Below are 12,167 nucleotides of genomic sequence, written 5' to 3'. Positions count from 1 at the left end.
AGCAGCTAGTCTCTTAGGAAAAGCCCATTGCCGAAACTCAAAAGTTCAAATTTAAAAATGGAGGGAAAACTTCTGAAAATGGACTACTTTGACTGCTTAGGAAAAGCCCATTGCCGAAACTCAAAAGTAAAAATTTAAAAATGGAGGGAAAACTTCTGAAAATGGACTACTTTGACTGCTCCCCATTAATAGACGGTGCGACGAATTGGTGTGCCACATGTCCTAATACACAAAATGAACCTGTATTTCTAAGACCGCGTGACGGGAGATTGAAGAAAAGCGACCGTCATTGAGCATTAAGGCCCCCCGATTTCCTTGTTTTGCGTGGTCTCGCGGATCGCCCCCGCACCAGCCATTGGCGTTGCAGCCCCCTGAAGGGATCATCGATAGAAGCTTCCGACTAAAGAAATTTCGAGTTCAAGGTTGAGCGGGCATTTTCACGGTAACCGGGTCGGATCCCAAGAAAGAACGGTACCGGTACCGACCAAGCCGATCTGCTCCTCACGCTGATTGGCTGGCGCTGAGTCGCAGACCAGTCAGCAGGAAACAGCTCGCGGTCGGTTGCTCTTCTCTTTGGGAAAATGGGAGGGGTGGGGATGGGCACCAACGGGAGTGACGTGACTCGTCGGCATCAAGGCAGGCAGGTAACGGGCACTTTGGCCAAAAGTCTCGTGTTTACACCTCGCCGCTGCATTGGAAATTCGATTTAGTTCGCTTCACGCCCACGCCCGATGCGGGTGGAAGACATGGCGCGAGCTGATAGTTGAGAGTGACGGGAGTGAGTGAGTCAGTGACGAGGCGAGTGCACACTACAAACCTAACTGTCTACTAAGTACACACTTACAAATGCATGCTTGCAAGTACACACTTACAAACGCCTATGCTTGAGCACGGAGTTATACGGCTTCAAGCATGCGTAAGTGTGTACTAGCCAAGCATGCATTTGTAAGTGTGTACTTGGCCAAGCATGCGTAAGTGTGTACTTAGTAGACAGTTAGGTTTGTAGTGTGCGTTAGGAGAGTCGACGTCATTTCTGTTGTGGCCACAACCGACCTCCTCCAACCACGCTAGGTGGCCACAAAAAGGAACGTCTGACAGGCGAAAAGTGAGGTTATGTGACAGTACCTTTCCAACGGTTTGAAAATGGAAGCTGGACCAGCCCGTTGCGGGTGCCTACAGGCCCGTGCTCGCCGCTCCGCCGCCGCTGCGGCTGCGCTCGGTGGGGCTGCTGGCTGGCTGGCTGGCTGGCGGCTGGCGGACGGCGTGGGGACCAAGGCGCTGGCGGGGCGCTGGCTGGGCGCTGGGCCAGCGCGCCAGCGGCAGTCAGTCCGCGGCGAACCTCCACAGCACTCGCACCGCGCCGCCCGACCGCCCGCCCGCGAGCGAGGGAAGGCCTGTCGCAGCAACAGCGCCCCTTCCCTCCGCCACCCAGCGAGAGCAGCAGAGTGAGCAGCAGTGGCAGCAAGTGAACAACAACAGTGTGAACAGTGGCAACAGTGACAAAGGACCCGTGTGCCTCGGCTTCAAGCGGCAATTGGACCGGAGTGACAATGTGGCAGTGAATGGGCGTTCGTGTGTTTGGCGGCGGCGGCTTCATAGCGGTGCAGTGACAGGCGTTACATCACCGGGGCGCCGCCGTGGCAACTCCGTGACGTCCACGCGACAGGGATTAACGCGCCCTGAAGGAACCCCCCTCTCGACATCACTGGTGTAAGTAGCCTCTTCAGGGATGGGATGGGGATGCTGACGGCGGGCTGACGCTGGCCGACCGCTGGCAAGCGTGCTCTCGCCCGCTCTTGCGTGCTGCAGCGTGCCCAACAGTGCCGTGCCCTACAGTGCCGTGCCGCACGCGTGCCTCTCCTAGTGACGCCTGCCGATGCCTGCCTGCCGGAAATGAGTGGCATCGCCGCGGCAGCTTCCGGGTGGGCGGGGGAGCGCCCCTGTTTGCTACTTTGTGGTGGCCAGCCGACAGGTTCCGGACGGGTGGTCTCTCTCGCTCTCGAGGGGCGTCCCGCAAGGGTGCGAGAGAGACGGGAGCTGCGCCTCTTCCCCCTGCTACCGAGCCGGGATGTTGTTTCTTGAACGGCGTGTACTGTACCTACGCACCCAATCTCGGCCAGTTGGTGGTTCACCCCCTTCCCTGCCTGCCTCCTCCCCTCTGTCGGATGGGCTGTGAAATATACAGGAGGTGTTTAGCTTGTGACAGAGCCAGAGCTCCGATCGAGACGTTGTTTTTACCCGCTCTCCTTTTCTTCTTGAGGGACGGCGGCGTGTCATTGATTGGGGAACGGACTGTAGCGAAAAGGATGGGGTTTTAGCTTGCAAAAAGCTCTGTTTGTTCAACTTTCATGGAATTCAAGGTCTCCTCCTGCTTCGTCTTTTGTTTCCAGCAATAGGAGCCAAGCCAGAAACCCGACTCGCGGTACCAGGCGGTATACCTTTGCAACTCCATTTGCTTTTGGCTTTTTCGCAAGGGGTGTCACATCTCAAAAAGTTCGACTCCCCTCCTCGCGCCCTCCTGGTTCCCGGTTCTCGCCAGAGGGCCAGACCATTCTAGAGTTCGATTCAAACGTCTGACTTTATGAATAAAGTGTCGATTGCAGGTGATTCCGCGCCCTCAATGCGGCGTCGTAGTTTGCCGATCCCAAACGGGCGCGTACCCAGGCCGCCCCGCCCAACGGGTCTCCATTTTCATTAGACTGTTAAAGCAGTCGGCAGGATGTAAGGTTTACAGTTGCCTCCGCGTCTCTGCATCAGCAGGCAGTACACCAAAGGTTACCGGGGTCGCGTCGTCCCGCTCCTCACACCGCTCCCGTGAGACGCGCCTGGACCTGTCTGCTTTGACTGCGCAGCGGGGGGGGGGGGGGGGGGGTCCTCACTGGAGGCCAGGAGAGCGAACGCGGGGCGGTCGCAATCAACCGGAAGGAGTGTGCGTCCCGCAGCGTCTCATGTTGACTGACGATTTCACGATCCCTCTTCGCTCACGTTTCGAGGCCTGCTGGAGGAGAGGAAAAAAGGGGGGGGGCCAACTTGGCGCAAATCAGCTGACGACTGATCCCGAAGATCGACGAAGCGGGAGGATTTTGTCCACTACGCCGACGCCTTGACCAATCAGAGACCTTCATACCTCTCACTAGTGCAGTGGCAGATCCAGAGGCGGCCTAAGGGGGGGGGGGGTTAGCACTTTTTGCCCACCTTTCAGGTGCCGCCCCAATATCCGCGCGAGCACTAGCGGCACGAAATCTCCCTTCGCCGTTTTTCGGAACCAGTGAGTCGGCTGTGCGCTTTGGTGGCGGCACACGTGACTTAACGCAGGCGGTGGGTGGTGCATTGCGGTGCATTGCGATGCAGTCGGCTGAGCGCTTTGGTGGCGGCACACGTGACTTAACGCAGGCGGTGGTGCATTGCGGTGCAGTGCGCTGTGGATGCGGGCTGCACGGCACGACGCCGCATGACGGCACACCGAGAGGCCGAGGCAGGCCGGGGCAGGCCGGGGCAGGCCGAGGGCTGCAGGGCTTTGCCTTTGGCGTGTCCCCGCGCGTCACCGTGGTGCGGGTCGGGTGCGTTGATCCGAGAGGCTCGGCGGGCAGGCAGGCCAGGGCCAGGCGTGGCCAGGGCGAGGCGTCCCCGCGGCCCTCGGCGGCCTTGCCACCGTGGCTCTCGCGGTGCACACACGACGGCCCCTGCTCCCGAGGGGGGACGCGGCCGGGCGTGTCCCCGGTGCGCCTTGGGGATGAGGAAAGGAAGGAGCACACCGACGAGACGCCACTGAGGGGTTTGGCGGGAAGGTTGCACACTGTGTACAGGACACGGTCGCGACACGCACACGGCAGGTACCTGATATGCACGTGACAGGCACGTGACAGTCACGCCCCAGGCACGATAGGGACGGGACAGGCACGCGGCGGGCACGCGACAGACACGCCACAGGCACGCGTTAGGCACGCCACAGCGCGTCACAGGCACGCGGCGGACACGATAGCGACGTGACGGGCACGCAGCAGGCACGCGAACGACACTCCAGCGACACGCCGCTTGCAACGCACACGCGTCTAATTGATTGGCACTTCGTGTGGAAGGGGTTCGAGCAAGGGTTCGAGTCAATTATTTGGAGCGCCTCGATCGGTGTGTCGAAGGGTCGGCCGCAATATAACAGCTGCTACACAGTTTTGAACGTTGCCTCGAACAAACTTGTACTTGTCAAATTTTCCGAACAAATTTGTGTTGCGGAATCGCAAAAAGTTCTTAGGAAATTCGGAACTTATTTGTTCCAAAGGCACGCATGCTCAAAATTTTGTGAGGCCACTTTACGAACAGTGTACCCTTCGATATTTATTGTGTACAAGCCGCAGCCGCTACAGCTGCAACAGCCTCACGTCACCGTTGTCGAGGCAGCTCCCCCCCCCCCCCCCCCCCCCCCCCCCCCCGCGGCCCTCCCCCGCGGCCCCCGCTTGGTGCTCTTATTAATGGGGGCAGTGTGCAGCAAGGTGTGGCGGTGCCCTTCATAACGGTGCCGGGTCTGGCCGTTGACCCTCCACTGCGAACTCGCCGGGCCAACGCAGTCATGACACAGTCAATGTCCGAGGTGGTCCATTAGCAAATGGATCGAGAGGCACGGCCCATGCCTTGAAAGCCGAAGCCCGCCCGCCCTCGCCGCCGCTTCGTCTGCTTCCGCAGAGTCTTTTGCTGCGTTTCGCGCACCTGCTGTTGGCGAGGTGCTCCTGTTCGCCCGGCCCACTCCGCTTGCTTGCTTGCTCCGCTTTGACGGTGTCGCCGGGTAAAACAGGCACACTTTTCGCAGCGGTGCAGATTAGTCTGAGGGCGTTGGGGCGGTGGGAGATGTGACTGGGCCGACTCGAGCCGTGCCGTGCCGTGCCGCGCCGTGCCGCGCCGTGCGTGAACCCTGGCCTCGGGCCAAGAACACCAGCAACAGCCGGGCTGTACTGGTCGCACCAGCCGTACCTTTGTCCCAGTAACTCTTTTACGATAATTAATCAGAAAAGTGGATCCCTTGTCCGAGGATTGGCATGTTGTGTCCACTGGCGCGTGCGGCCGCAAAGCTCCGAGTCAAACAGTGTCGCGCCGTTTTAGATTTTAGCGTGACTGACTAATAAATTAAATATAATAAAAAACAACATTTTTTGTTAAGGCGTTTCCAAGGCGGGGCAAAAAAGAGAAGGGTATAGAGGGTTACTTCGACGTCGGGGGAGGACCGTTATTTTGGACGCAGTGGCCGCCCAAAGTTTTAGCTTTTTCGATATTTTGACAACTTGGCGGAGCTGGCGCGCAAATAATATATCCCATAGTCTTGAATAATCAAACAATCATTTAGTATCTACCCACAATCAGTGATAGACAAGGGCGGATCCAGGGACGGGTTCAGGGGGGGGGGGGCGATGTCGCGAAAGTTGCCTACCTACAGGGGGTAATGTGCGACTTTTTGCCTACCTTTCAGGCGGCTTCGCCGCCTTCAGGGGCCGCGCCTGGTGATAGATAAAATAAACAGAAGTTATCACATGTAATCATTAAGTCTCTCCAATTTTAATAATTCAGTAATCACTGTACTTGAAAATAATCTTGAGTCGGTTACCCCGCGGGCCAGCCCTAGGGCCAGCCGGGCCGCCGCGCCTCTGCGATGTCTCTATTGCCGCTCATCCCCGATGTATTTTCTTCTATAAATATCGCCGCGGGGCGGCGTGGCGGCGGCACTCGGCGCCGAGCGCGGCGGCGCGGGACAGCGGCACCGCGGCACCGAAGGCGTGCGACCGGCGCGGCGGGCATTTGGATCAGTCGGACTCGAGACGCGCGCCGCAGGGGTACGCACGCTCTTTGGCCTGCGTCTTCTCGCTGTATCCTCACTCACTGCCGTGCTCGCCGTGCTTTTACGGGCGGCACTAAACGCGCCGAGCGAGAAACTCCACTCGTGTGCACACCGCCCCGACGTGGTTCTTCACGCCGCCGAAAAAGTACGCCGACTTCTGCGGCGTCGTGCGACCCCTTTCCCCTCCCTTCCCCTCCTCCCCTCCCCCCCTCCCCCCCCCCTTCCCCTCCTCCCCTCCCCCTTCCCCTCCTCCCTCCCCCTCCCCCTTCCCCCACCACGCAGGACGGGCCGGTCGTCACGCCCCCCAAGAATTTGACCCAGTGAGGAGGGGAAGAAGGGGGTTGACAAACAGCGAGTCGTGCGGTGGCCGGGCCGCAGGGTGGGCGGCCGGGTGGCTGGCGGGGTTTTGGCGAGGCGGCCGGCCGAGACACCGCGTGGCCGAGCGGCGCTGCCGAGCGGGCCGGGCCGCCGCCGCCGGGCCCGGGCCGGGCCGCCCGCCGCGCCGACTCTAGCCGCCGGCAGTCGATGGTCAAATGGGAGTGGAGCATGATGAGGTCGTGACGGGGGCCTCGCCCTCCACGCCCTCACGGCCGTCGAGGCCCTCTAGGCGCTCCTCTGTAGGTCGGCGCGGAGCGTCTCCTTGTTGCTTCGAGTGTGGGGACCCGAAGTGCTGACTGGTTCAATCCTCTCGGACGACATCTCGACTCTGCTCGTCGCCGCGCCGCCGCGTTCGCAGTGCACACTCGTCGCGCTCCAAAGAAGCGAGTCCGTTTTTTACCGACGCGAGTCGCGATTTGGCCGATTTGGCTGCAATCCCCGGCCCGGCCCACCATCAATCACGGCCCTTCCTTTGCCGTCGGAAGGAATTGATTTGGAGAAATTCACAGACGATGGTGTCCGTTTCTCTTTGAGCTCGATGAAAGGAAAGGAGACTAGCGGAGTGTCTTTCGGTCGGGGATGAGGTGAAGGTTGAGTCCCCTGGGCTGTACACCCCCGGCGGGAATTTCTGTTGGAGGGTCGCCCTGTGCAAAGCGGGCCCCGTGACCCTTCACGTAGACTCCGCGCAACCACCTTCGCGCGCCGGCAGGGTAGGCTAGGCTGGCCCCCAAGAATTAGGGCTCTGGGGGACCTCCACGTAGCGCCACGGAGCCTCCACGGAGCCACCGCCTGGAGTGGACAGTCGTAAAATAAAGGGCTTGATTGCCTTGAAGGATACGGTGGCCTCGTCGTGGTGGTCACCCCCCAAGGGCTGGGGGTGCGAGTGGCGTGCGTGCGGCTGTTTTGGGGAGGGCCGTGGGGTGGCTCGGCGGCCGTGGGGGCCTCCGAGGGGGGGGGGGGGGCGGAGTGGCAATCATGGCCTCCTCGGAGGAACGGACTCTGATTCGTCGCGCAGTTCAATGGGGCGTTAAGTGTCAATGTCGGGGTTACGGCAGTACGGCGGGCCAAGGTCTGCTCGGCCTCGGCCCGCTCCGCCTCAGCGGCAGCACAGCACTGCGCTGGTCGGACGCCACTGCACGACCAATCCGCCCAACGTCTGAAGCAGTAAAGCAGCATGACCGAAGGCACTTCTAGAGCTGAATGCAACTGGGCAAACACTACGCAGCGTACAAAAAAAATGGCAAACTGGGTGTCGAACAAGCTTTGCATCCAAAATGAAGAATTTTAGCACCAACTTTCTTTTTAGAGTGTGGACTGACATCGCGACGCGAGTTGTGTCCGCCTGGCGGTCCTCTAGCCCACTCCACTGTGGGCCGTGGACCGGCCGAGCGGCGCGCCGCATCCACTGAGGCAGCCACCTTTGACGATGCTGATGTTGGTGCTGGTGACTCGCGGGCGGGCATTCACGACTCATCCATCACCATCACGCTCCTGAAAGCAGGGCAGGCAGGACAGGGCTCGGACGGGACCTAAAAAGGCAGGCGGCGTGTGGTGTACCGCGCCATGATAACGACGCACGGCGACACCAGCTTACCCAACTTTTTAAACCCTTGCCTTTCAGAAGCTGCCGGAGCGGTGGTTCACTCTTTTTTCTAAACAGGAAGTACCTTTGTAAGGCCTCTGCACCGCGCTGTGAACTCAGTCGCTAAGCGCAGCTGGATGTCCTCCGGATGTTCTTGCCTGCCCTCTTTTTTAAGCGCCTCGCAGTATATTGGAGAGCACACACAGAAAATCAAGTTGAGTTCTCGGACCAGGCAAATGTCGTTCCAACAACGTTTCACAGAACACGCATGCGCATTGTTTAGATTCTTGATTGAAATGAAAGCAGAGTGCGACTGCTGCTGGCGCGGCCGCTGTCGAAGGATTGGAGTCCAGGTGTTGTTTTCCGAGCCGCTCGCTGCGCTGTTTTCGCCGAAGCCTGGGCAAGCGGCAAGCCGAGCCAGCAGCACGGCGCCGACCACTAGGGCCCCTGTCTGCTTCCTGCCAATTTGGCCTCTCCCACCCTCGATCGTGTGTGCTCGGAGCCTGTACACACGCATGAACTTTAGCTGCCTAGCTGCTCTGGCCCTGCCACAGCCCTCGGGTACAAAGGCTGGAGACCCTCCAACGTAAACTCTATCCTCGTTGACGGGGCTCAGGACCTCAAGTGTGCTGACGATTACAGAAAGTTTCGGTCTTCGCGGCGTTGGCTGGTGCAGGCTTGCAGGCGACTTGCAGGAAGGGTGTAACTCTCTGGTTGCACCCTGCCGCGCGCCGCCGCGCCTCACTCATGCCGACCAAAAGTAGTTCTGCTGCGGCCGCGCAAATTGGCCCCTTTCAGCGGCTGCACCCCCCCCCCCCCCCCCCCCCGGTGTCCCCGGAGGGACGACGGGGCGACCTCTCGAAAAGGCGGGAACGAAGTGCCTCTCCAGCAGTGCGGGGCAAGCCTCGAGGCAAGGCGCCAGAAAATGATTCGCGGAGCAAAGTTTGCGAGTGGCATATGTCGCCCCGAAAAGGGTGCTGCCAAGGCGCGGCTTGCGGGCGCACAGTGTAGCGGCGACGCTGTAGTGGGCCGGATGCTGGATCCGCACCCCGCGTGACGTCGCGCAGGGCGGCATAGACCGTCTCGTTAGCCCTCTTCACTCCGCTAGGCCCATCCGCCGACATCCAGGCCGAGTCCGCGCGGCGCGGCGAGCGTGGTCGTCGGTGGTCGTCTTTTTGCAGCCAGGTGCGGCACGGCACGGCACGTCGCCGGCGGCGGTGATGATGTTGTCGACCACTGATGATGCGGCGCCATCCGATAGTGCTGCCCGCCAGCCGCGCCAGCCCGCCTCTGGTCCCGGATTTAATAATGAAACGGGACGCGCAAAGTCACGCCACCCGAAGCTGGCCGAGGTTCGGCCGCCCCGTCACCGACTCGTCCAGCCAGGCCATCCGCCCGGCACCTGATAAATTGAGTCAACGGGCGGTGGCGGACTTCCTCATTCCTCCGGCATGGACCCTCGGACCCTGCGCAAACTGCGTGCCGGGCTGCGGCCGGGCCAGCGGCGGGTTGTGCGCACTGGGCCGCGGCCAGTCGGCACGCCGTGGACGCCGTGGAGGCCGTGGAGGCCGTGGAGGCCGTGGAGGCCGTGGAGGCCGTGGAGGCCGTGGAGGCCATGGAGGCCGTGGAGGCCGTGGAGGCCGTGGAGGCCGTGGAGGCCGTGGAGGCCGTGGAGGCCGTGGAGGCCGTGGAGGCCGTGGAGGCCGTGGAGGCCGTGGCGGCCGTGGCGGCCGTGGTGGATGGTGGAACGAGCCACCCGTGTTGGACTGGGACGCACCCAGTTTGTCGGACGAACTCCTCATCGCTTCACGCTCCAGCCCTCAAACAGGACGAGAATCAAACTTGCAGTGACCTTTAGATTTCTAGTTCGTTAGTTCGCCTGAGCGGGTCTCTACTGTGGCGTCCCGCCCGGATTGCGGGCCAGTGGACGCCCACTCCACTGCGAATCGGCGGGCCTAATGGACGCCGTAATTGGAACAAAGATCGACACGCGAATAAAACAGAACGTGCCGGTCGGCGCGCCCTCCCACACATGAATGAGGAAAGCTGGGGGCGAAAAAAGGAAGAACGCGTCGCGGTGATGGGGTGGGGGAGTTATCGTTCCCCGAGGATATTTAGCAGAGCCTTCCTGGCTGCACGCGCCGCGCCTCGCCCGGCCACGCCCGGCCACGCCGCGCTACAAGCGCCGGATAATGACTATTGCGCCGGGCCGTGTTGCATTTTATCATTTTATCGCCGCGGACGGGGAGGCAGGACGAGGCAGCAAGGCGCGCGCGGAATGCGTCATGAGGCTCGGCCGCGTTCGCCCTTCGGACACTGTGCCGACTTCATTTTCGCGACGACGGCGCCATTTCGCTTCGCACACGCACAACACTGGTAAAACAAAGGCATAAAAATTACGCCCTTTAGGGCATAAATACTCTTTTACGCCCTTACAAGGGCATAATCCTTTTATGCCCTTGGGAAGGGCGTAAATGGTATAGGAATTTCCAGCAAAATTTTAATGCCCTTCCCAAAGGCATTAACGATTTATGCCCTTTAAGGGCGTAACTCGTTTACGCCCTTAAAGGGCATAATTTTTATGCCTTTGTTTCACCAGTGAAGTCATCACTGTGGAAAAAAGTTGACTCACATTAAGACTTTCACTTGGTTGATTTAACAGAAACATCTCTATTCAATTTTACGTGTTATCTGAGGTTTCTGCTGTCGTGAGCACTGTCTGGAACATTCGCTTCCGTGTTGCGGAATTTGGATGTCGACATTAATTGGCGCGATGACATTTACCCTTCGATGCCAGTGGTAGTGCCTGGCTGCCTGCTCCGGCAGCCTGCACTGTGAAAATTTGTTGTTACTTTAAGGGGGGGTAAAGCGAAATTTCGAATTTTTTCATGTTTTTTCAGCCTTCTATTCTTAGATATTGGTCACCCTGACATGAAAATGGACATCACCATTGGATTCTCCATGCCTTTATACCATTTTACCATCTTTGGTTGGGGGTCTGGTGGCACTTTTTGAATTTTCGCAAACATTTTACATTTGGTCCATATTTGGGTTTTAATCCTTGCGCGCAGGATTTCAATTCCAAATGTTGTCCCAAAAATCTGACGAAGTTGCCACATCTTTTTAAGGTCAAAATGAAGAAGACAAGGGAGCCGGATTTCAAAAACATGTTTTCTTTCGCTATGAATCTTAAAAACTAGAATCATGACTGTTTTTATGCCGCTTTTGGACATTCATTGACCTGTAACTAAAGATTGGGACAAAATTTTGAAAAAAACTCTCCCTTGTCTTCTAGCTATTTGAACACTGATCATTTTAAGCTGTCGCACAACATTCTACCTCTTACGGTCTCCGAGATATCCTGCGCGCAAGGTCAAAAAAAAAGATACCGAGGAAAACCGGTTTAAAGTTAAAGGGCCTAACCTAACCTCACAGTGATTGTACGAATTAGAAGCTCCCTATGCCGATTTGACGGTGCTGTGGGTCGAAATATGGTCAGGTTTGGTTGTACCAAGGCCCAAAGAGTCGAAAAAAAGCAAAAACCGAAAATCGATTTTCTTCACTTTACCCCCCCCTTAAGACAAAAACGTGGATGATGTTTTCGTCACTTTCATATTATGACAATCTCATCACAAATTGATGACATATTCATCAAAGCTCCTATACTTGTCGCATGGGCGTGACAACAATGTCATCAATTGTTTTGATGACACTGTTGTAAGGAAAATTAGCCTTGAAATTGTCATGAAGTGACGACTCAAATTTTCTCAGTGTGAAGGGGTGGCCAGCTGGAAGGGTCGGGATGACTCTGCACCGACTCTGCACCTGGCCAGTCCTCGCGGTCTACGTACTCTGTTGACACGGCCCGGCGCCAATGGAGTGCAGCAGAGATGGACTCTGCTTGGTGGGACATGTGTGCAATGTGTGTGCGGCGGCGGCGACGCGACCACCCTCCCCCTTTCTCTCTCTCTCTCTCTCTCTCTCTCTCTCTCTCTCTCTCTCTCTCTCTCTCTCTCTCTCTCTGCCCCCAGCTGCGCCTGCCCTGGTGAGATTGCAGGAAGGTGTTCGCGCCTCGGTGTCCACAGACGTACCACCGGACATGGAATGGGCAGCAGCGACGCGTGTTCGAAAGCTGGACTTATTGAGCGACCCCACCCCCTTGGGACCAGGGACCCAGGTGCTGGTCTGTGGGATGCTGCTCAAGCCATCTGTGCACCTCAATTCAATTATTCCCCACTACCAGGACCCGGGCCGGGCTCGCACAGAAACCAAGAGCAAAGTGAGAGGGGTCCAAAGCCAACATCCCACTCATAGCATCATTCTCTTTGACCAGCGAGCCAATAGGGCCTAATTTTCCTTTTGGTGTGTTTTTTTTTTGTTTTGTTT

General features: G+C 58.4%; 1 long non-coding RNA gene across 1 annotated transcript in view; it reads left to right on the top strand.

The window, feature by feature from the left end:
• Nucleotides 1-1,338: 1,338 nt before the first annotated feature.
• The window catches only part of LOC117650844, a 128,072-nt gene continuing 117,243 nt past the window's right edge, over nt 1,339-12,167 (top strand). The window contains exon 1 of the long non-coding RNA XR_004588066.1: nt 1,339-1,708. This is a non-coding gene — a long non-coding RNA (uncharacterized LOC117650844). The remainder of the gene's footprint in view (nt 1,709-12,167) is intronic.

Source organism: Thrips palmi, unplaced genomic scaffold, assembly GCF_012932325.1.
Source record: "Thrips palmi isolate BJ-2018 unplaced genomic scaffold, TpBJ-2018v1 HiC_scaffold_5, whole genome shotgun sequence".
Lineage (NCBI taxonomy): Eukaryota > Metazoa > Arthropoda > Insecta > Thysanoptera > Thripidae > Thrips > Thrips palmi.
This window is presented reverse-complemented; position numbering and strand designations above follow the sequence as displayed.